The sequence below is a fragment of the Felis catus genome, chromosome F1 (genome assembly GCF_018350175.1).
Source record: "Felis catus isolate Fca126 chromosome F1, F.catus_Fca126_mat1.0, whole genome shotgun sequence".
In the NCBI taxonomy this organism is placed as follows: Eukaryota; Metazoa; Chordata; class Mammalia; order Carnivora; family Felidae; genus Felis; species Felis catus.
The window spans coordinates 23,001,263-23,025,336 of NC_058384.1; the positions used below are offsets into that span (position 1 = coordinate 23,001,263).

Below are 24,074 nucleotides of genomic sequence, written 5' to 3' on the forward strand. Positions count from 1 at the left end.
TTTAGGAAAGAAAACCCTGAATGCATTGTTTGGGATTAGAACTTCTTTTGAAGGCTTTTTCTCATCCATTTATTCATTCTTTCATTCATTCATTCAGTGTAAAGATGCTACACTGAATGCTAAGGACACAGAAATGGAATGCCCAATCTAATGTTAACCTGTAAGGAGAGGACGCAGATGCATAAAGCTGAAATCATAGTTTAACATCCAAGTCCTATAATCGAGGTAGGAAGAGGACTGCGGGAGTCCATGGAGTTGACCACCCAAGAAACTGGGAGTCCAGAAGGCTTCCATAGAAGGGTATATGGGAACTGGGTCTTGAAGCATGAGCAAGAATTTACCAGGAAGAAAAGGAGCCGGATTTCCAGAGTTAAGAGTTAACACGTGTGCAAAGTCCCAGCAAGACAAAAAGCCACGGTGTAATAAAGACAGTGAGAACTCCCAAGCTGCAGATTAGGCCAGGGAGATAAGATGGGCCAGGTAGTTACGGATTTTATTTCTAGTAGAAAATTTGGACTTTATCCTGAGGGCAATCGGGAGCTGATAGAGCTGCTAGAAGACGAGGAAGCATGTTTTAAATATGAATGTTATAAGCCATGGCAATATAAAAATAAAAACACAACTAAGGAAAAGAGTAGAATGGCGGATACCTATGCTAATTTCCTCAACTTTCATAGCTGGAGTCAATAGGTACGTCTAAAAATCAGTCAGAAAATAGAGGCCGTCTATATTGTCTACTCAATGAAGGCAACCACTAAACTGAATATACTGTTAGAGGTAACAACTATCAGGAGTCAAAGACAGTAATTTAGGTAGAAGTTTCTATGAGAATTCTTCCCATTCTTTACAGCATGGAGTCAGTACATATCGCCCAGAATTGATAAATCAAGAATAGAAATTAGCAGCAGAGCTTAAAATAGTTGCCTCTGGAGGAGGCTTGGTTAGAAAATACTTTTCTGTCGGTTTTGATACCCGGAGTTCCCAGTATTTGACACAAAAGACATAAGGAACATAGATGCTCTTTCTTTCTCTTTCATCATTTTCTCCATCAGGGTATTTATTACTGCATTACCTTTGTGATACAGCCTCTTACCTCCTCTCTTAGGAGAAAGTCTCCAAAGGAAGGTTTATTGCCTTTCTAGGTTCAGTCAGGCTTCACTCCTGTAATGAGAAAAACAGCCCTTAGCCTATGCACTCCTGATAAAATGCAGACTCCTAAAGCCTTCAATGAGCTTAAAATAATCCCCTGATATTGCTCCTCTAGATACAGAAAACCTGGGGAACAAGAAATGTAAAGCCTTTCATCATAAGTTAATTGAGAAAAGACTGTTAGTCATACCATAGGTGCTAAATTAACTAATTTTTTCTATTTCTTCACTGTTTTCCATGCATATTAGGGAAGGTTCAAACCTTATTAAAACCATCTTAATTACTTAAATGGAAAAATGTCACAAAGGTTTTAATTCTCCCTTGGAAATAACATCTTTGTGACAAAATTCAAGCTGACTTTTTAAAAACCAAATTTGAAAAACTCAACAACCTGCCAGATTATGCTAAAAAGAAGCCAGTATCCCTAAAAAAGAAATGTCCATGTCACCATTCTTCAGACAAAAAGAACGGCATCCATTATACTATACACAAAAACAATTAAAAAATTTTTTTAATGTTTATTTATTTTTGAGAGAGAGAGAGAAAGAGAATGAGTGGGGGAGGAGCAGAGAGAGAGAAAGAATCGGAAGCAGGCTCCAGGCTCTGAGCTGTCAGCACAGACCCTGACACAGGGTTAGAAACTCAGCTCTGACACTAACTGGCTGACCGTGGACAAAACATTTGATCTAAGTCTTGGTTTCTTAATAGTACTTACTACAAGGGATGTGATACTGACTATTCAAAAGAATAGATGTAAAATGCTTAGGTGTTAAAAAGCACCTTTTAATTGTCATCATCATCATCATCATCATATCCCAGGCTGGAAGTTTCTGGGTTTTTTTTTAAAAATATTTACTTATATTTTTATTTTTCAGAGAGAGCATGAGTGAGGAGGGGCAGAGAGAGTGAGACAGAGGATCCAAAGCAGGCTCTGCACTGACAGCAGCGAGCCCGATGTGGAGCTCAAACCCCACGAACCGTGAAATCATGACCTGAGCTGAAGTCGGGCGCTCAACCAACTGAGCCACCCAGGTGCCCCATGGCAGTTAAATTTTAATAAGTGAAAAGTCAGACATTTGTTTAGTTAGATGATACGGATCCAGCTAGGGATACCCAAACAGTGTCCTAGAAAAAAATACCTAGAACTCACAAGGCAGATTATGACATCTGCCAGCCTTTCAATGGCAGCACGATCTTCATTTGGGCCACCTCCTGCTGGAGGTGAATCTCCTCTGAAAAATGCCCTTTCATTGAGAAGCTACTTTCTCACAAGCAAGAAATGATTTGGTTATCGTCTACTGGAGAAAAGTGGTTATGTGATCAAGGCTAACTCCTACAAAACACTTTATTAATCCAAATGCTGAATGCCAACAGGATTTTCTTCTGACAGTTTTATCCAAACATGATAACAGGGCCAAAGTCAGGCAGTCTTCTCTGGGCAGGTAATAGAGGTGGTGAGTCAGAGGAGGTGTTGAGAATATGCACACAGACAGGGAAGATATGTAGCCTGCAAAGTCAAAAATATTGCTGTCTGTCCCTTTATGGAAAACATTTGCTGACTCCTACTACAGAGTCTGAATACCGACCTTTGAGAGCTTCTGCCTTAAGGATTTCAAACTCTAGAGGCAATCAAATCAAAACCTTGTTTGTTTGTTTGTTTGTTTGTTTGTTTGTTTCATAACTAATGATGGGACTACATTCTTGTAGTCATGGTTCTGGGATATTGAATGCAACAGGACATTTTTCTTCCTGCGTCTATTTACTTGAATTATTATAGATTAATTCATTCAATATTAGACAATTGGGTTATTGGATGACACTGAATTGCCATTCAATCAGAATCATGTATCACTTGTTCTATCACTAGCATTGAAACTGAGAAAGGAACAGGAACTTTCTTGAGGCCAACAGCCCTCTGGTCATGCAGCACACAGTGTTACCACCCAGCAACAATAAATAATACCCCGAAGCCAAAAGAACAACTCAAAAGCTCTGAAAACCAAGGTTTTTACACTCTTTTGGCATCAAAGCTCATTTCCGTGGAAAAACTAGAATGGAATGGATGTAGGCTATTTGTTGTCTTTACCTTACCAAGTGTCACTAGTCCTACAATTGACCCTCAACCAACATGAGGGGTTAAGATGCCAATCCCTACACAGTGGAAAATCTGTGTATAACTTTTGACTCCCTCCAAATCTAACTACTAACAGTTCTGTTGACCAGAAGCCTTACTGATAACATAAATAGTCGATTAACACATTATCTTGTATGTCATATGTATTATATGCTGTATTTTTACAATAAATCAAACTGAAGAAAATATAATTAAGAAAATCATAAGGTAGGGGTGCCTGGGTGGCTCAGTGGGTTAAGCGTCTGACTTCAGCTCAGGTCATGATGTCACGGTTCATGGGTTCAAACCCCACCCACATCAGGCTCTGTGCTGACAGCTCAGAGCCTGGAGCCTGCTTCACATTCTGTCTCCCTCTCTCTCTGACCCTTCCCCACTCATGCTCTTTCTCTCTCAAAAACAAATAAATATTAAAAACAATTTTTTTAATAAAAAAGAAAATCATAAGGTAGAGAAAATAGATTTACAATAATGTATATATCCAAAAAAAATCCACATTTAAGTGGACTCATGCAGTTTACACCCGTGTTGTTCAAAGGCCAACTGTACTTTTCTCTACAGAAGTATTGACATGGTTAATTATGGGGCACTGCCCCAGAGTCTGCTGTGTATGTAATGAATGAGCACATCCACCTTCTGAGACCTGGGGTGGGGGGATAACATGAGTCCTGAATCCAGCTGGTCCTAAAGGTTTTCAGCGAGGAACTGTGGACCTATGTTCTATTTGATTATGATTACAGCAAAGGGGGACTGTGTACGTGCCACTGCTTTGAAGTCAGCAAACTTCTTTTTCTACCATGTTCTCCTATAAAATGCTCCTCAAATTTTTTGGTGTTTGCAAACAGTATAAGGCTAATGTTCCTTCCAGCAAAAAAAAGTGAATACATTGTACTAATAGTTTTCTCTTCTAAGGATTGTGTACAGAGCTGTAATGTCCAGTTATAAACACTATGAATACAAATGTAACTATTCTTAAAGTGGCACACACTATTCTCTCTCTATTGTTATCACTCTCAATGTAAATGAATTTAATTCAGGAAATCATTTTTTGAGACTCTAATATGTGCCAGGCAATAAGCTGGGTACAACTGGTGAACAGAACAGGTATATCCTCCTGTAAGAAAACAATGATTTGAAAGTGGATACACAACAACAACCAATGGATACACAGGAGTTACCTACTGACTCACTCATTCAACAAATAAATTTACTGAGCACCTACATAAACTAAATACTATTCTAGGTGCTGGGATTTTAGCAATGAAAAACAAATCCCTATCATCTTACAGTTTACATACTTGCAGAGAGAGATATATAATAAATAAAATAAATTAATACAAAATAAAGAAGAAAATCGAGTGCCAGAATAGGGGATGCAATTTTAAATATAGTGACTGTAGAAGGCCTCACTGACAATGTATCATTTGAGAAAACTGGTAGAAATGAGAGAGTGTCCAGTAAATATTGTAGGGTGTGTTGTGTTCCAAGTAGAAATAACAGCAAATGCAAAGGTCCTGAGGTAGGAGGATACCTGGCCAACCTGGAATAATGATCATGATGCCAGAATGGCTGGAGCAGAGTCAATAAGGAGAAAGCATAGTAGGAGATAAGGTCAAAGAGGTGGGAGGAAAGATCATGTTGGTTTGTGTAGGCCACTGGAAGGACTTTAGATTTTAGTCTGAATGAAATGAAGAGCCTCTGAAGGATTTTGAGCAATTGAGGGACTGACCAATACTCATAAAGGTTGGTTCTGCTATGAAAGTATTAAATATGGAAGACCATCTAGGAAAGGGATTCACCCAGGTTAAAAGGTCAGTGAAAGCCTCCTAAAGAAATGGCATTTGAGCCTGCAGAACTTGTTTATTGTGGGCATTAGCACTAGGTAAAAGGGAGGAGTGCTCTTCAAACAAGAGGACCAGCTGATGAGAGAAAAGAGGCTTTTAATGCCACAGTGAGCATATCTTCTACTTTCTCTTAAGGCTAATGCATGGAAAATTATTGAAAGATTTTAAGCAGGGGAGTGTCACAATCTGCTCAATGTTTTATAATGACTGTCAGATCGTTATGTATAAAATAGAATCAGTAGTGGTTTTTTTAAAGCCACAGGTCATGATTCATCAATTCAGGGGGTCACCAGATTGCAATTTTTAAAAAAATGAAATAGAATAGAAAAAAATCAGGTTTTATGAATGCCCCTAAGGTTTTAAGGGTAAGTATAGTTACAAGGAACTTTTGATTCTGTACTTCATATAGCCGTGTGTGTGTGTGTGTGCATGTGTGTGTGTGTGTGTGTGTGTGTGTATGTGAGATTGTCCAAACTTTGAAAGTCACTTGATTAAAAGGAAAGACATAAAAAAAATAGAGAGAGAAAGCAGTAGAGGGAATATGCTATAATCTTTTTAAAGGTATCACTGATTGCTGAGACTAGAGTAGAGAGAGAAACAAAGAGGCCTGTGAGAGGGCTTGTGGACCCACCTAATGGTTTTAAGGGCAAATGAATGGTCCAGAGCAGTTCAGCAACGGGATGGATGGCTGAAATTGAGATTATGGGCAGGGAAGATAATGAGTTTAGATTTCAACATGCTACCTGCAAGCCATCACAATGGAGATACTCAGTTTAGCGCACATGATAAGGCTGGACACAGATTTGGAAGTGGTAGGCACTGATAGATTAAAAAAAAAAAACTGTAATAGATTTCATGATAAGTTGGTCCATCATATGTTAAGTGATCCCATGTAATATTTGGGGGCAAAATTGACTAAACCTTTTGAGACAAACTTACACCAAAAAAAAATTATTTTGCTTATCTGGAATTCACATTTAACAGGGCTTTCTGTATTTTACCTGGTGATTCTAATCAGTGTTCAAGTCCCCTGAGAACAGAAGCAGATATACCAGTTAGGACACAATGACAACAACCCAGGCAAGAGGTAAGGAAGCCCTCCGAGTTAGTGTTTTACAAAGGATTCTTTGCTTCACTAGTATAAATGCAAATTTGAAATGTGAAATCTGAATCATTCACCTGTGAATTAATTACAAGCACACTGATGTCCTGCCGAGGTCCTCCTCCCTTGGGGTCAGGATACGTGTCTGTGTGGCTCAGATTCATGACCCCCTGTCTGTAATGGCTCAACAAGGGGCTACAGTATCTCACAGAGTACCCCCACACACAACACACACCACCAAGAGGGAGCTAAGAGCTAACACCTAGCTGGGCTGCCCTACAGGGACTTACCGTTAGGAATAAACAATTGGGAGGAAAGTTCTATCTGCATTTTCACTCTCACAGAACTTGTTCATAGTGTTGAACTTGCCATGAAAAACAAAAACTGAGAGGCTCTATCATTGATACAGTTTTCCTTCAGGAAACATTTTTTTTTAACTACACATGTTTTCAATATATTGAAATGATTGGTATGATCTGGCTTTTTAAACAGCCAGTGAAAATGACATAAAAATAAATCCAACATATTGAAACTCTCTCAGGAGACATCATATTTTCTTCTTTCAGAGTAGCTGTGCTCCTGCTGCCCTGAAGTTTCACACAATATAAGCTGAATTCCTTGGCCTTGATCTATCAGCAAACATTGAAGACCTCATTGTCCTTGAGCTCTGGCTCCAGAGGGCTCCACGGAAGGGAAGGAGCAAGTAATTATATACACACATTTATGTTCTGAAAGTAAATTAGCAGATCCCACGCTGACAGCTGCTTGTTTCCTGCAGGCCTGAGTTCTATGCTCAGATATACCTATAATTGCAAGGAAATTTTGAGAAACCTGTAAGAAGATGTGTAATAGAAATAGGACTAGAGAGGGGCGCCTGGGTGGCTCAGTCGGTTAAGCGACCGACCTCGGCTCGGGTCATGATCTCACGGTTTGTGAGTTCGAGCCCCGCGTCGGGCTCTGTGCTGACAGCTCAGAGCCTGGAGCCTGCTTCTGATTCTATGTCTCCCTGTCTCTGCACCTCCCGTGCTCGTGTTCTGTCTCTCTCTGACTCTCAAAAAATCAATAAATGTTAATAAAAAATTAAAAAAAAAAAAAGAAATAGGACTAGAGAAACATGAGTGACACCTGCCACTTAACCTTACTGCATTTCAACACCCAAACTCAAATGTAACTTCAGTAAGGGCAGGAATCCTAGCCTGTGCTCTCTGTTTGCTAATGTAGTTTGCAAAAAGGGGGCAAGATGAAGAGTCCACAAAGCCAATCATTATGTTCAAGGGGATGCTGAAACTATTCAAAGCCTTTCATTTTCACCTTGCCAAAAACGACTCAGTAACCAAAGGCAGACATTTCCCTTCTTTCATTCATTCATTCAGTGTCTATTGGGGACCACTAAGTTGCCAGGCACTCAAAAATATGCAATGGGAAAAAGACAGTCTCTTTAACAAATAGTGCTGGGGAAACTGGGGAGCTACCTGCAAAAAGAATGAAACTGGACCACGTTCTTATACGATACACAAAAGCAAACTCAAAATGGGTTACAGACCTAAATGTGAGACAGGAAACCATCAAAATCCTAGAAGAGAACACAGGCAGTAATTTCTCTAACATTGGCCTTAGCAACATTTTCTAGATATGTCTCCTGAGGTAAGGGACACAAAAACAAAAACTAAACTATTGGGGCAACATTAAGAAAAAAAAAGCTTCTGCACAGCAAAGAAAACAATCAACAAAACAAAAAGACAATCTACTGAATGGGAGATGGAAGAGGATACTTGCAAATGACACATCCAGTAGAGTTAGTATCCAAAATATATAAAGAACTTATATAACTCAACGCCAAAACAAAAACAAAAATAAGTAACCCAATTTAAAAATGGGCAGAAGACATAAATAGACATTTCTCCAAAGAACACATACAGATGGCCAACAGACACATGAAAAGATGCTTACATCACTAATCATTAGAGAAATGCAAATCAAAACCACAGTGAGATATCATCTCACAACTGTCAGCATGGCTAAAATAAAAAAATACAAGGAAGAACAAGTGTTGGTGAGGATGTGGAGAAGAAGAAACACTCATGCACTGTTGGTGGGAATGCAAACTGGTGCAGCCACTGTGGAAGACAGTATGAAGTTTCCTCAAAAAATTAAAAATACAAATACTATATGATCCAGTAATTCCACTACTGGGTATTTACCCAAAGAATACAAAACACTAATTCAAAAGGGTATATGCACCCCTGTGTTTATTGCAGCGTTATTCACAATAGCCAAATTATGGAAGCAGCCCAAGTGTCCATCCATAGATGAATGGATAAAGAAGATATGATACACACACACACACACACACACACACACACACACACACACACACAATGAGATATTACTCAGCTATAAAAAAGAATGAAATCTTGCTATTTGCAATAACATAGATGGATTTAAAAATCTAATGTTGAAGTGAAAAAAGTCAGAGAAAGACAATGGGATTTCACTCATATATGGAATTTAAGAAAAAAACAAATCAACAAAGAAAAAAAGAGACAACCAAAAATAGGCTTTTAACTATAAGAACAAGGAGATGGTTACCAGAGGGGAGGTGAGTGGGGGGATGGATGTAATAAATGATGAGGATTAAGAGTTCACCTATAGGGGCACCTGCCTAGCTCAGTCTGTAGAGCATGCGACTCTTGATCTCCAGGTTCTGAGTTTGAGCCCCACATTGAGGGTAGAGTTTACTTAATAAAAACAAAATACACTTATCACAATGAGCACCGAGTAATGTATAGAATTGTGGAATCACTATATTGTACACCTGAAACCAATATAACACTGTATGTTAACTATACTGAATTAAAATAAATAAATAAATAAATAAATAAATAAATAAATAAATAAATAAGATCAAATAAATTTCCAGGCACTGTTCTAGCCTCCCCCTAGATTCCCCCTCTTCTCAATTGCAGATATGAGGAAATAGAGGCCTGGGGAAGCAGAATTGTCAACAGTTCTGAGCTCCCCTAATTTCAAGTCTAGAATTTTAGCCACAGACCAGACACTACTGGAAACAGACTGTCTTGGAAGAGCATAACTTTATATTTTCCTCAAGTTGTTTTGTATGTTGTTTGGCTAAGAAACAAAATTGGCTCAGGTTTGGGCAGGAAGCTGGGTATGAAGTTGTCACGGTCCCTGACTCACCAGGTGCGTCACCAGACTTGGGCAGCAGCTCATCCACCAACGGGACAAGCCCCACCAAGAGCTGTGGACTGGGATTTGTCTGGATGCAGCGTGGTCAACAAGGACACGTCACTATTTTCCTTGATTTGAGTATCCCTTGATTTGAGTGTCACCCATTGAAGGGACTTTGGGATCCCTGTGAGTAACAGAGGCCCCATTTTCTTTCCTCTTTATATTTAGAATTCCTTTAAGGATTTACAGTGCCACATGGCAAAACAGATAATAATGAACATGAACTTGATGTACTCACAGAAAAGACCAACTATGTAGTTTCCTAACAGGAATTACACCTCCATATGCTAAAAGATTTGTACACTTCTTTGTCAAGGACCTCTTCCTATGGGGTCTGGTATTGGACCACATTTCCGAAAAGTTCACATTTCTAACTCAAATCAGTGTCATATGATTCCCTTTCACACCTATGTGGCTATACACAAAGTGATTTGATAAGGTCTTCTGAATCATTTTTTAATGACCTGTATTTCTCAAATAGTTGTTTCTTTTTTTTTTTTAATGTTTTATTTATTTTTGAGACAGAGAGAGACAGAGCATGAGCAGGGGAGGGGGAGAGAGAGAGGGAGACACAGAATCTGAAGCAGGCTCTGGGCTCTGAGCTGTCAGCACAAAGCCCGACGCGGGGCTCGAACTCACAGACCGCGAGATCATGACCTGAGCCGAAGTCAGACGCTCAACAGACTGAGCCACCCAGGCACCCCATCAAATAGTTGTTTCTGAACCAATCCAGTTCAACAGCTCCCTTTGTGACCTAACATACCTCCAGGTATAACTTAATAGGGAGATGGCAACCAAGGATTGGGAGCTTCACTCTTATTCCCCACAGAAGGCAAATAGATACTTCTCATCAATTGCCACACTTGTTCCACTGCATTGAGATTTAGTCTTGATTCTTTACAGTCCAACACTGCAAGCAACACAGTCAACTAATTGGAATTGACATTTAAATTGAAATCTATTTGCAATCCCAGGATTAAATTAAATCACTAGAAAATCTAACTATTCTTGAGAGATTTCTCTAAACACCCCTAATCTTCTGTCTGGTAACCTAATGTCACGTTCCCAATGGTAATGTGCATTAGGTGACTCAAAAGTTCCATCTCTCTTTGTTTAAACAAACTAGAATTCTAACTCTCATTGTGAGTTTTGAGTTGTATCAGGTAATAACTTCAGGTGGGAAGATAAGGAACAGATTTTCTATTTTCTATTTTAATTCTTTAAGATGAAACCTTTGCTTTCCCAGATTGTCTACTAAGTTGGTCCATAGGATTCTAGTTGAATTTATGTTTAAGGCCAACAAAAATGTTCACATTTTATCTGATTTATCCAACCTTAACTTAAGGACACTAAATGCTAATCATTGCCTAGTTGTTATTTAATATTGGCAGACTTGCTTGAGAACTCTAAGATAACTCACTTGCAATGAATAAATACTATAAAAAAGTAATTCCAAGTTTTAAATACTTTTTAGGATTTCAGAACCTAAGGGGAAAATCTTAGAGTTGGTTAAGAGAATCAAAGGCATCCGTTTCAGTATTTTACTAAATGTGCTCCTCAGAATAGGACATAAGCACTCCATGTAAGGGATCCCGTGATCAATTAAGTTTGGAAACCCTAAATTGAATGTCTCACTCAAAGATTCACAAGGCACATTAGCATGTTAAAGTTTGTAAAAAAAAAAAAAAAAAAAAAAAGTCTTACAGTAGTCATATCCAGTTATGCAGAAGAAACTTCTAGAAAGCAGTGAAACTTTGTTTTCTATTCATGAAACATCTATTAACAAGTCTTCTAAAGAACACACTTTAGAAACTCTAAGCATATCTAACCTCTTGCCTCACCCAGAAACATAAAATGTAAAAGATGGCCATCCTTTAATAAAACATCTCCAGGTTTCATAAGCTCTGCCTGATCACCCACCAGGTCAAGGTTCTTTGTTTTACTATATACTCTCTTGCAAAAATTCAGTCCTCCCCATCTCAGCTTTTTTCATGTTATTCTTTCACTTGTGGATATGGGGAACTCATTAGCTTTTTCCTTTGAAAACCCTCCACAAAGGCTTTTTCTTTTTCAACGTTTTTATTTATTTTTGGGACACAGAGAGACAGAGCATGAACGGGGGAGGGGCAGAGAGAGAGGGAGACACAGAATCGGAAACAGGCTCCAGGCTCTGAGCCGTCAGCCCAGAGCCTGACGCGGGGCTCGAACTCACGGACCGCGAGATCGTGACCTGGCTGAAGTCGGACGCTTAACCGACTGCGCCACCCAGGCGCCCCGCACAAAGGCTTTTTTTAACACGAATATAATTTTCCTCCCTAAATTAATATCTTCAGCCATGCCCCATTGCCTTTAAGACAGCTCCAAATTCTAAAGAATAGCCAGGCACCTGCCTCCCTGCCTACCTTTGTCTCTTTTGTTATCCAGTCCACTCCTGCCTTCTTCCCTCTCCATTGTAATCTACTCGGGAAATCCTCACTGTTTTTATTTTGCACGTTTCCTGAAATTATCTTCCCTATCCACTAGGAAAATTCATGCTCATCCCTCAAGGTCAAACCCCACCTCCACTGGAAATTTCCCTGATCACTGCCCTCACAGGTTCACTGGCTCTTCTTCCAGATTCCCATAGTACTTGGAACCTCTCTCTTACTTAACATTATTAGTGATTATAGCCATTTATTTATTTTTTTATGAATATAATTTATTGTCAAATTGGCTTACATACAACACCCAGTGCTCATCCCAACAAGTGCCTCAATGCCCATCACCCATTTTCCCTCTCCCCCATCCCTCATCCACCCTCAGTTTGTTCTCTGTATTTAAGAGTCTCTTGTGATTTGCCTCCCTCCCTATTTTTTCCCCTTCCCTTCCCCCATGGTCTTCTGTTCAGTTTCTCAAGATCCATATATGAGTGAAAATATATGATATCTGTCCTTCTCTGACTTATTCACTCAGCATAGTACCTTCCAGTTCCATCTATGTTTCTGCAAATGGCATGATTTCATTCTTTCTCATTGCCAAGCAATATTCTATTGTATATATAAACCACATCTTCTTTATCCATTCACCAGTTGATGGACATTTAGGCTCTTTTCATAATTTGTATGATTTATTTTTATATCTATTTCCCATCCCATAGGATGAAAACTTACCATAGTGCCTAGTATACAGTAAGCATGCAATAAATATTTGCTTAGTGAATTAATAAGTGAGCAGACACAAGTATATTTTTAATAAACATTTTATTATTCTTTTAAAAATTTTTAATTTTTATTTTTGAGAGAGAGAAAGAGAGATAGAGAGAGAGAGAGGGAGACACAGAGTACGAGCGGGGGAAGGGCAGAGAGAAAGCAAGACAATCTGAAGCGGGATCCAGTTCTGAGCTGTCAGCACAGAGACTGAGGTGGGGCTCAAACTAGGACCATGAGATCATGAACTGAGCTGAACTCGGACACTTAACTGACTGAGACATCCAGGCACCCCCAAACACAGGAATTTTAAGGTCAGCTTTCCCTTTTTCGGGAAAGGAAAGAACAGTTCTTTCCTTACCTATCCCATGTTCTACCCATTAATCTTTTCCTGTTTTTCTTAGGAACCTCTCCAGTTTCTCCACATACTTATTAGAAGGATAAAACCAAAACCAAATGCCATATAACATTTCATGGATTCTGGTGCTCAAAGTTCTTCCTTTTGGTTGAATCTATAATGAATTTGATTTCAAATCTTGTCTCAAATTTTGATATTTCTTTCCATAAATGTTTTCTGTTAAGAATAAAAAGAGGAGGGGCGCCTGGGTGGCGCAGTCGGTTAAGCGTCCGACTTCAGCCAGGTCACGATCTCGCGGTCTGTGAGTTCGAGCCCCGCGTCAGGCTCTGGGCTGATGGCTCAGAGCCTGGAGCCTGTTTCCGATTCTGTGTCTCCCTCTCTCTCTGCCCCTCCCCCGTTCATGCTCTGTCTCTCTCTGTCCCAAAAATAAATAAAAGTTGAAAAAAAAGAATAAAAAGAGGAAAGGGGCGCCTGGGTGGCTCAGTCAATTAAGTTTCCAACTTCAGCTCAAGTTACGATCTCACAGTTCATGAGTTTGAGCCCTGTGTCCGGTTCTGAGCTGACAACTCAAAACCTGGAGCCTGCTTCAGATTCTGTCTGTCTGTCTCTTTCTACCCCTTGCCCACTCACACTCTGTCTCTCCCTCTCTCAAAAATAAACATTAACATTTTTTTAATATTAAAGGAGGAAATTAAACTTAGATCCTTAATGGGTGTATAAAATCATGATATTAGGGATAATTTCTAATTTTGTCCAAAAAAATTAATCTTCCCAACAATAACACTGCTACAAGTTCTCAAAGATGTAAACCACTCTGGGGTATATATTACTTTATAAATCTCCTTATTAGAAGAATGTCTCAGGCACTAGGGAGAATATATTTTTTTAGATCTTAAAGGATTTTAGATTTCTTAAAGAGTTTTGATACCTTTAGAGTTAATTATACAACTTATACTTCAACATAAAAGATTAGTAACCTAAAGATATTTGTAGAGTTTCTCTAAAGATTAACTGATAAAAATGATGAATAAAAAGAATATAAGCCTTCCATGTGAAATTATTATGTTTTAAATATTTATTTTTGAGAGAGAGACACACAGAGTGTGAGAGGAGGAGGGGCAGAGAGAGGGGGAAGCACAGAATCTGAAGTAGGCTCCAGTGAGATCATGACCTGAGCCGAAGTTGGACGCTTAACCGATTGAGCCACTCAGGCACGCTTAAGCCTTCCATGTTGAACTATTATGGGAAATGAATAAGAAAAGAAAACTTCTTCAGGGATACGTAAAACAGAAAAATTCAGAATCATAAACACAACTATGCAACCAAATATAACATTACTGTATTTGTCAAAATAATTATTAACAATAGTTCTTCCATTGTGCCCTGTGGCCAGAAGAATCCCAGAATGGGACATTAATAGGTCCTTGCAATTATCATCACTCCCTGGAAAAAGTCCATCTTGAGAAAATACGCCAGGGACATAGCAGCTCTGATGACAACGCATAGGCAAGGGTTTAAAGTCAATAAATGGAATGACAACCAGGACAGTTGGGCTGCAAGTGATGAAAAGCCAAACCACTTGGCTTATGAAAAAAAGGAAATTAATTGACTCCTATAAAAAGTCTAGGCATTGACTGCAGGCATGGCTGGATCCAGTGCAATATGACTGCACCTTGGTCTCTTTCCATCCCTTGCATTCACTTCCCTTTTTATTGCCTTCACTCTGAGGCAAGTTCTCTCCCTGGGAGGTCCCCAGCAGCACTAGGCATATATCTTCCAGATTCCTGTCCAGCCCACACCCAAGTATTTGTTCTAATTGGACCAAATTTGGTCACATGTTCATCCATGAACATTCATTGCAGCCAAAGGGTGTTAGTCCAAGAAGAAAGAAGAATGAACCCTACACAGCCAGAACCAGTAGCTTTCTACCATAGTGATGCATAAACAATTTTATATTGCTTTCGAGCTCTAGAAATGCCTAGGTTCCTATTTCCTAAAAACTGGACATCTTGAATTCTTGGAACCATCTGTTCATATCATAATGGTGAACTCAAATTCAAATGTTCTTTTTGTAATAGAGTACATTAGTTTGTGAGAAGATTCCTATTTACTCAGCATGTTGTCTGTTTTTAGCTAAAGTCCCAAAGCCGGGAATAATAAGAGACAATTACACACAAACACACACCCCACCCTATTCTAAGTAGAGTGTCTGAAACATCCAGGCCAAACTTCATAAAAGAAAACAAATCAGTTCAGTATCTATGAAACCCTCACCTCCACATAAAAATATGACAGGGCCAAATTGTTAAAGATCATTGAAGAAGTCAAGGATAACAGGAATTCAAAGAAGTGGAGAGTGTTTTGACTCTTTTTCCTCCTCTTCTCACACAGAGAGAAAATTGTGCTACCTCCCAACCTCCCCCATAAAGATGGAAAGGTATCTGCAGAAGGGGAGACAGGCACCTTGTTTCCCAGCAGAAGTGTAACTTACCAGATGATGAGGTGAGAAAAATAAAGCAGAGTAAGTGATCGCTGTGGGTGTGTGTAATTTGAGATGGGAATGGTCAGGGAAGATCTCACGGATCAGAGGACTTTTGGTCTGAGGCCTAACGGTGGGGGAGCAAGGCATGCAGGTAGCTGGGGGAAGGGTGTTTTAGCAGAGAGACTAGAAAATCCAAAGGCCCTTAGCAAGAACATGTTTACAGGATTTTCTGGGGTGGAAAGGAGCCAGCGGGACTGGAGAGAAGTGAGCAAGAGGGAATGTGGCAGGAATAAAGGGTGGAGATTAGAATGGAGTTGCATTTACTACAATGGGTGGAGAGTAATGGAAGAGGGAGGGAACACACCCTGCTTATTTTGGGTGCCTGAGCTTTGGAGCAGGCCTGGGCTGGGGGCTGGAGGAGCCAAGGGAACCTTTGAATTATATGTGAGATAAGATATAATTGGGTTAGAGAATTAGATGTTGGGTTTGGATTTAGACTGAACTGTACTTGTCTTTTAATACCTGACAAGTAAGTAAACCTTACTTAAAGTGGCTGAAAAGCCAGGAGATCTATGTGAGGGGTTATCTACAGGGCAGGAATGAGAAAGTGCATGTTTGAAGGTTAGAGAAAAATAAAGCCATTTCCTATGTGTGCCCCACAGAGTTTACCTCATTCAATAAACTGATTACTTTCTAAAAGATTCAAAACCTTTTACAATCCGTCTGTGAATTTGCTGTATACAACACAATGTTTCACACAGTATTATGTGTAAACTCAGTAAACATTTTCTAAGTATCAAGTAGTATATAATATGCCATTTGGGGGGGAAATGATGTGGCATTGGATAATGGTCAGATCAGGGATAGCCGAAGTAGGGCCTAATTTTCTAAATGGTATAATGAAAAATTTGAGATCATCTGGAGGGTTTACATGTGGCCTCCCGGTCTTAAATCAGTCACCTACAAAGGACTCTGAAGTTCAAAGGACTGTGAACTTGTTAGATAGGATCAATACCCAAACAGCCTATGACACAGTAATGATATTTGCTGCTTGCTAGTATTATTGTGCACCACACTTGGTGTCCAGGAAATATGAACAGCTGCAGTATTGTAAGATGAAATAAATTGAATACAAACAGAGTCACACGCAGAAGGGACACTTTTTGAATGACGGAAATCACTAAATTGGCTATTTCCACTGCCATTCTTGGCTTAAACAAGATGACAGTTCGTTACCTTTTCACATAGAAGAAGTCTAGAATTTGGCAATCCAGAGCAGAAATGGCTGCTCCAAGGTCATCAGAAGCTAGACTCTTCCTATGGCGCTGCTTTGGTCAACTCTGGGCCTGTCATCTCCTAATCCACAGTGGCTATTTGATTTCAACCCATCACATCTGCATCCCAGCCAGAGGGAAAAAGGAAGAAGGGTACTCCTCTTCCCTTTGAAGGAAACTTCCCTCTGAAGAAAATTGTGTGAAGTTCTCACACAATTCAGTGTACCAAAACTAGCTGCAAGGGAGGTTAGGAGCTGTGACCTTTAGTATTGTGTTTCCAAGGAGGAAAGGGAGAATGGATGGAAGACATGGTCAACTAGCCATTTCTGCCTTATCTTGTTTCTCTTAAAGACCTGTGGGTGAAGTTAGATTGATGCTTTTTATCAAGAAGAGCTACTCCCTTTCCTACGTCTGCATGCCATATTAGTGTATTCACAGCTCTATTTACTGTTTATATTGTGTTTCTGATTATCCTTAATAGCTAATTCTACTGGTCTCAAAGACAAAAGTTCAGTTATATAACCCATCAACATACTTCCTGTCCACCCTTCCTCCAGATGAATTAGCTGTGCCGGATGATTCATTTGTCTCCTATGGAAATTATTAATAAATTGGTTCAGTAAGCATGTAATGAAAGGCAGAGTGTAGTGGTGGAACAGGGGTGGGCTTCAGACCAGACTCTCCTCGATTGAACTTCTGCCCCAACATTGAAGTAACGTGACCTTGGGCAAACTTACAGCATCTCTAAATCCCCATTTCCTTCTCCATAAGATAAGGATCACAATTAATATTTCTTGGTGCTGCTGTGAGGAGTGAATTAAATATAACATGAAAAGTGACCGTATGCCTGTATAACACTCAAAATTGTTACTCTGTAATTTGTTCACTGTTCCCAGAGCACCTGTAACGTCCTAGGCACCATACTTGACACTGTGGTTGTTAAAGCTTCAAGAAGACATGCAAGAAGCTTGTGATGGAATGGAGGGGCTTAAGAAACCCAGAAATAGCTCTGTAGCATAGGAAAGGTCTTGCATATGTGTAACATTAGAACGATACCTCCCTTGACTGATATCAAAATTGTAGTTACATTCTCTTCCAGAAAATGGAATGATTCAATCTGTTAAGAATCCATGTGCTTGATATGCTGTTTGGTAACTAACACTGACATGTGGGCTACCCCATGTAGGTAAATAGGGTCACATGAAAGGCATGCAATGGCCCCACTGGTACATTTATCTGAAAAGTGACAGACAAGTACCTACGTGGTACTTTCTCGACTACTTGTGAACATCACACAGCACTTTAGGTTAGAATTTGAAACCTAAAACAAATTGATCATCACACTACAAAAACTCAGACATAAGTCACTTTCTCTACATCTGTGTGTCTTCAAAGCTCAACGCAATAGTAATAATGCACTATCCAGTCCCCCCTTCCTTTGTAGAGATCTGCTGAAGATCTCTACATGCCTCACCCAGGGTAGGCACAGGGGATGCAAAGATGAAGAGAATGGCATCTGTCTTCCTAGAGTATACTATTACAGAAGGGGCACAGACAAGTGAAATTTTCATACTATGTGATTAATGCTATGACAAAGAGAGCTATCCCAGAGTGCTATGTAAGTTCATAGGAGGGGACAGTCCACCAAGCCTCAGCCAGTGAAGGAATGCTGCCTGGAGGAGGTGAGTTCTACACTGAGGCCTAGACGATGAGTAGAAATTAACCAAGTGAAGGGTGCTTTAGTCAGTGCAAACAGCAGATCCAAAGGGCATGGTATATTAAGGAAGGGAGGGATTCGGTCTGGCTTAAAAGGAACATGAGAGACAAGATTTGCTAGGTACAGATATTGTATCACGCATACATACATACATACAGTGAAGAACCTTGATCCCTACTATGATGATTCAGCTCATAGCCTTCTCCTAATTTTCTAGGAAATGCAGAGGAAAACAACAACAACAAGAACAACATGGGATTCATTTTGTCATGGTAGAAAATAATTTTATGTAAAAATGTGAGAAATAGCTACATAATATAACTTCTCCACTTAGAAGAAACACAGGAAGCAGTATACTGTATTGTGTGTGTGTGTATATATATATATATATATATGTGTGTGTGTGTGTGTGTGTATATATATATATGTATATATACATACAATTTTTCAATTCTTTACAAGTGCTCAACCTTTTAGTAACTTGGGTTTAATTCTTTATAGCACTTTAAAAATAACACAGTAAACAAATGACCAGGATTCTGTAGTGTCTTTGAAGACTTTTAAAATCCATATTTAATTTTTTCTCTGATGTAGACCCTCAAAGAAGTTTGGGTTAATTATAAGGTATATCTATATTACTACTCCTTTGGGTGAGAGCTCATCACATTTCATAAACTTAATGGGATGAATAAGAATTGATGCAACACTAAGAGATTACACAGGAATTTCTGTACAGTGACACTGTAGCCAATTAATGAAGCTAATTTCTCAGTAGGCAATGTGGTACCTTTAAAAAATGCATATAATTAAAGGATTTTTCTCTTTCATTTATGGTTAATATGCAAATCTGATATCCATAAATTCATTCCAGATAGAGGAAAAGCAATAAAATTTTTATGATTTGGCAGACTTTAAATCATTTAAGATACTATAATAAGTTATTGAAGAAAGATGTTGAAAAATTAATAGAATCCCCTTAATAGCAAAGAAAATGTTAGTACTTTGCAGAGAGAAAATTCTCCTCAAATTTCCTATTCAACACAAAGAAAAGAATTTCCCAAAGTTCACCTAATACATATTTTTAGAAGACAAAAATCATTCACAGAAATACAAAGGTAGGTGCTATGATCAGACACAAAATGAACCATGGTCCTGACCCCCATAGAGCTAAGTACAAAGCAGAACAGATTACCCTCTCTCTGTAACAGTATGATTTTCAGGATCCCACCACTAATGGAATAGAACATTCCTTGAATCTGGACTACGAGAAAACTAGGGAAAGAAACTAGGGAAAGATTGAGTTGACAATCCTACATTCCCTTCAGCATATTTGAGGGCTTTTTGAGAAAGAGAATGGATATTAGCTAGGGAGATCCAGTGCCCTAGTTCTAAGTCATTTGAAGTACATTTACTCCCTCTGCTATTTGATATGCCTCAATAACCACTCCCTTTCTTATTTTCCTACTCCTCTATCACACCAGCACACCTCCACCACTTACCTTCATTATTTGGAAACATCAGCTTGACAGAAAGAGCCATGAAAGATACATGTGATTTTGATATTCATTCTTCCAACACTTCTAAGATGTCTGAGGACAGAGGAACACCCTACTTAAGAGTCTGAAGTGCTGTTATGTATTCAAAGATTCAAACCACTCATCTCTTAAGTCTGCAAGTACAAAACTATCCCGTGGTGGTGACAAGTGAGTGTTACAAGTGATGTGCCCTGGGCTCGGGAAGATGGAAGAGAAGTTAGGTATGCTGGAGTTACTGGCGGAGGCATTTAAATAAATACATACATACGTATTTACTTACCACCCACCACGTGCCAAGTATCCAATGCTGTGAAGCAAGTATTATTGTTCCCATTTTAAGGATTAGAAAACACAGTCATCAAGAAGACAAGAGATTTTCCTTAAATAGTTAAGGAACAGAGCCAAGATTTGGGCCTAGACCTTTCAGTCCAGCACTTTTCCCATGATAATAGCCCACCTCTTGGACGTGGCAAGGTGCTAATTGGGTCTTGAAAGAGAGATAGGAGCAAGGCATTGAGAGAAGTGTGGAAGGAAGAGAAGGGTGTCACGGACCTGGTCACCCTGAAGGGTACTACTGGGACCCACTGCCACCACAGATTGTCTTCCACATTTTTCTCTCTAGTAAGACATTAGAGAAGAGGTGATTGGGAAAGAAAACATCTTACTTGACAATTCTGCTCCTGAGGGTACCAATTTTGGAGGAGCACAGCCTGGAGGGATCACTCTTAGGGGTGGGAACCCTTAGATAACAATTTTAAGACTTTCTGTCTTCAGTAGTTTAGAAAGCCCAGTGCACTTGACTCATAAAATTCCATCATGTTCTCACTGTCCTTCATTCTGGTCTCTTCCAGACACTAGGAAACATTATATAGAAAAAGGGAGACTGACGTTATAACCCACTACTCTGTCTTTTCTGTTTCTTTCTTTAAAGAAGTCTCAACATCATCTGTTAAGTGATCAGTTTACACTGGCAACAGTTGGCTGCTAGTCAAACTGAACTATAGTGTGTAACTTTCATCTATCAGATATCAAGTTTTGCATGTGAACACAACAAAAGATCTCTCCCGGATTGAACTGTATAGATTGTGCTATATGTTACCACACTTTTGTTTATACATTTGATTTTAATGTTTACATCAGAAACTCAGCTTAGTATAAAGGCTACTTATTCCATGCCTTGCTTATTTTCAACAATGAAGTTAATTTTTTTTTAAGGTGTTTGGATGAAGGCTTAGGAAAGCTTAGGTTACTCATTAGAATTCAAGAGCTGACTATACAGGTGTTGGTTGCGTAGTCCAAAGAGGTAGCAGGTTTGAAGGTCATATAATGTCACTGGAAGAACATCTGAATGACATGAGAAGTTTTAATGCCTAAGAAATTGTTGAAAGACAAAGAAAGTATTAGGGGATTCTAATTACTGGAAGAGGAGACTAGAATTTTCTCAAAATTTTAGCAGTGATGACTTTAGAAAACTAGCAAAAGGTCATTAGTAAAACAGTTGGCTTAGATAATGTAATAGTCAATGAGGCTAATACAGGACCAAAATATTCTGATTTTATAATCTGTGGATTAAAAAAAAAATACCTGAACAGTTTGCCTGTTATGATGCAAACTCTCTATGGAAGTCCTACCAGGAAAACAGAAGATTCTCTCCAAAAGGGAATACTTAATGTTTTTAGAAAGGCATCAAATTCTCAGTTTGTTATATACTACAATACATAACAATTTCCAATGACCTATTTTAATGGAAGTTCTAGGATTTTTCCCTGTGATGCTACCATTTTCTTGTTTGTGCTCTTAAGACATCAGTAATGTACTAAAAAAATATTTCAACTGCCAAAAAGAATTGAGAGAACAGCAAGCATGGCCGACAAGGGATGAAAGCAATATATGAAACAGACAAGTCAGTCAGTAACTCAGAATACAACAGAAATTAAGTGGACTGGAGGAGGCAAAACGTTGCTTTGCCTAACCATAAATTGGCAATGGTTTTTTTCATCAGGCAAAGAACACCCAGAATATGCAGATAGTTGATTAAAACTAATATAATGTGGTAGAGAAGTGTTAAGATGTACATAAACGTCCAGTTTAAAATCAACATTAGAGTAAGACTTGTAAATTGTGTGAATTGCTAAGTAGTATTTAATTAATTTAATTAGTTTATCATCGTGAGCATGGCTGATGAGAGGTGACTAATATCTGGAGCAAAAGGGCATGTGTTCACATGCCTAGTAAAGGCTTCTGTATCTGCAGTGTTTTTCAAACTTGAAGGTGGGTCCGAGCTGCTGGGAGGCTTGTCAAAATGTAGATTTCCAGGTCCCTTTCCCAGAGGTTCTGATTTAGTGGTTCTAGAGTAGGGTTTCTTAATTTTGGCACTACTGATATTTTAAGTGAGATGATTTTCTTGTGTGGGAACTTCCCTGTGCCTTGTAGGTGGCTGAGCTGCATTTCAGGTCCACTAGATACTCATAACATCATTTCTCTGGGCCTTTTTCCAGATGTTGATAAATGTCCCCTAGGGGCAAAAATCAGTCTTCTCCTCCTTGGGTGAGGTGTCTAGGGTGAAGCCTAGGGACTGCATTTCTAATAAGAACATCCAGGTGGTTTTGATGAATATGGTCAGTGGACCAAAGTTGAGAAACACTGAACTAATGTGTTACATTATGTCCCCTCCAAAATTCATACGTTAAAGTCCTAACCCTCAATATCTGGAAACAGTCATTACAGATTTAGTTAAGATAAGGTCATACTGGGTTAGGGTGGGGCCCTAATCCAGTAGGACTGCTGTCTGTATAAAAAGGGAAAATTTGGACCCAAGAGATAGGCACACAGGGAAAATGCCATGCAAGCCAAAGAACTACCAGAAGCCAGGAGAAAGGGGCGGGACAGATTCTTCCATAGCTCCCACAGGGGGAGCATGGCCCTGCAGACACCTTGATCTCATACTTCTAGCCTCCAGAACTGTGAGACAATAAATTTCTGTTGCTTAAGCCACTCAGTTTGTGGTACTTTGTTACAGCAGCCCTAGCAAACTAACACATAAAGAATAAAACACAAGCCAGAGTTTAGCACTGGGACATTTGAAGCTGGATCAGAGAGAAAAATGGAAAGATTACAGATTAGCACCAATTCCTAATTTTATCTTTCTCAGCACCTGACATAAAATAGGGGTTGATAGTTTTATTTTTATTAGACACTCTCCAATATGTCTTGTCTAAGTTAAATATTAGGAGCAAAATCTTATAATCTGCTACCTGATAGGGTTGAAATTGCCAGTGTTCCATTTTGAAGTTTTCATCTGGATTATATAGTAATTGGATAGGTTCGAGTCTGGAGTTGCCTAGAAGACAAATGGAATTAATTAATTATGCCACTGTCCATAGAAAATGTAATAGGTAAATGTGAAATTCCATACATGGCAAAAAAGCATTGACTGATCACACTGTAGCTTTAAAAAACGTGTTGACTGTTTCAGGTCACAAAGGCACTATTTAGAGTACAGCAAGAGGGACCATGTGTCCAGCAGGCCACACAGTCATGTGCCTAACCCAAGTAAGCAATTCATACTCTCTCACTGAAAGAATGAAGCCCTTGGTATTAAAAGAGCTTAGGAGTCATGTACTCTGATAGTTTCATTTGCAATATAAGTGAACACTGTTGTTGGTTATTAATTATCAGAAGACAAAAATAAGAGCCCAGTGGCAAATGGCACTCTTTTTTTCCATAAGATATGAGAATCATTTTAATAGATATCTTAGTTCCTGTTTCTTCCCACAATTGAATAGGGGGGAGAAATGGAAACTAGCCTCCTTGCCTCAAGAGTTTAGAATGAAATGTTGTAAAGCTTCTATTGCAGCTGAAGAGCCCCAACATTTATTTTTCCGGCTCCCATAAACATAAATAGTTCATGATAAAGAATGGTAAGCTCCTTGGGGCGCCTGGGTGGCTCAGTCGGTTTGGCGTCCGACTTCGGCTCAGGTCATGATCTCACAATCCGTGAGTTCGAGCCCCGCATCGGCTCTGTGCTGACAGCTCAGAGCCTGGAGCC

The 24,074-nt window shown here is 39.2% G+C and overlaps 1 protein-coding gene across 1 annotated transcript in view; it reads right to left on the reverse strand.

Moving 5' to 3' along the window:
- Positions 1-24,074, reverse strand: part of LOC109495616 (proline-rich receptor-like protein kinase PERK2) — a 315,475-nt gene that overhangs the window by 289,514 nt on the left and 1,887 nt on the right. The window contains exons 3-4 of the mRNA XM_023247452.2: positions 23,281-23,366; positions 1,094-1,161 (exon numbers count right to left, since the gene is read on the reverse strand). The gene's annotated coding sequence lies outside the window, so the exon portion shown is untranslated. The remainder of the gene's footprint in view (positions 1-1,093; positions 1,162-23,280; positions 23,367-24,074) is intronic.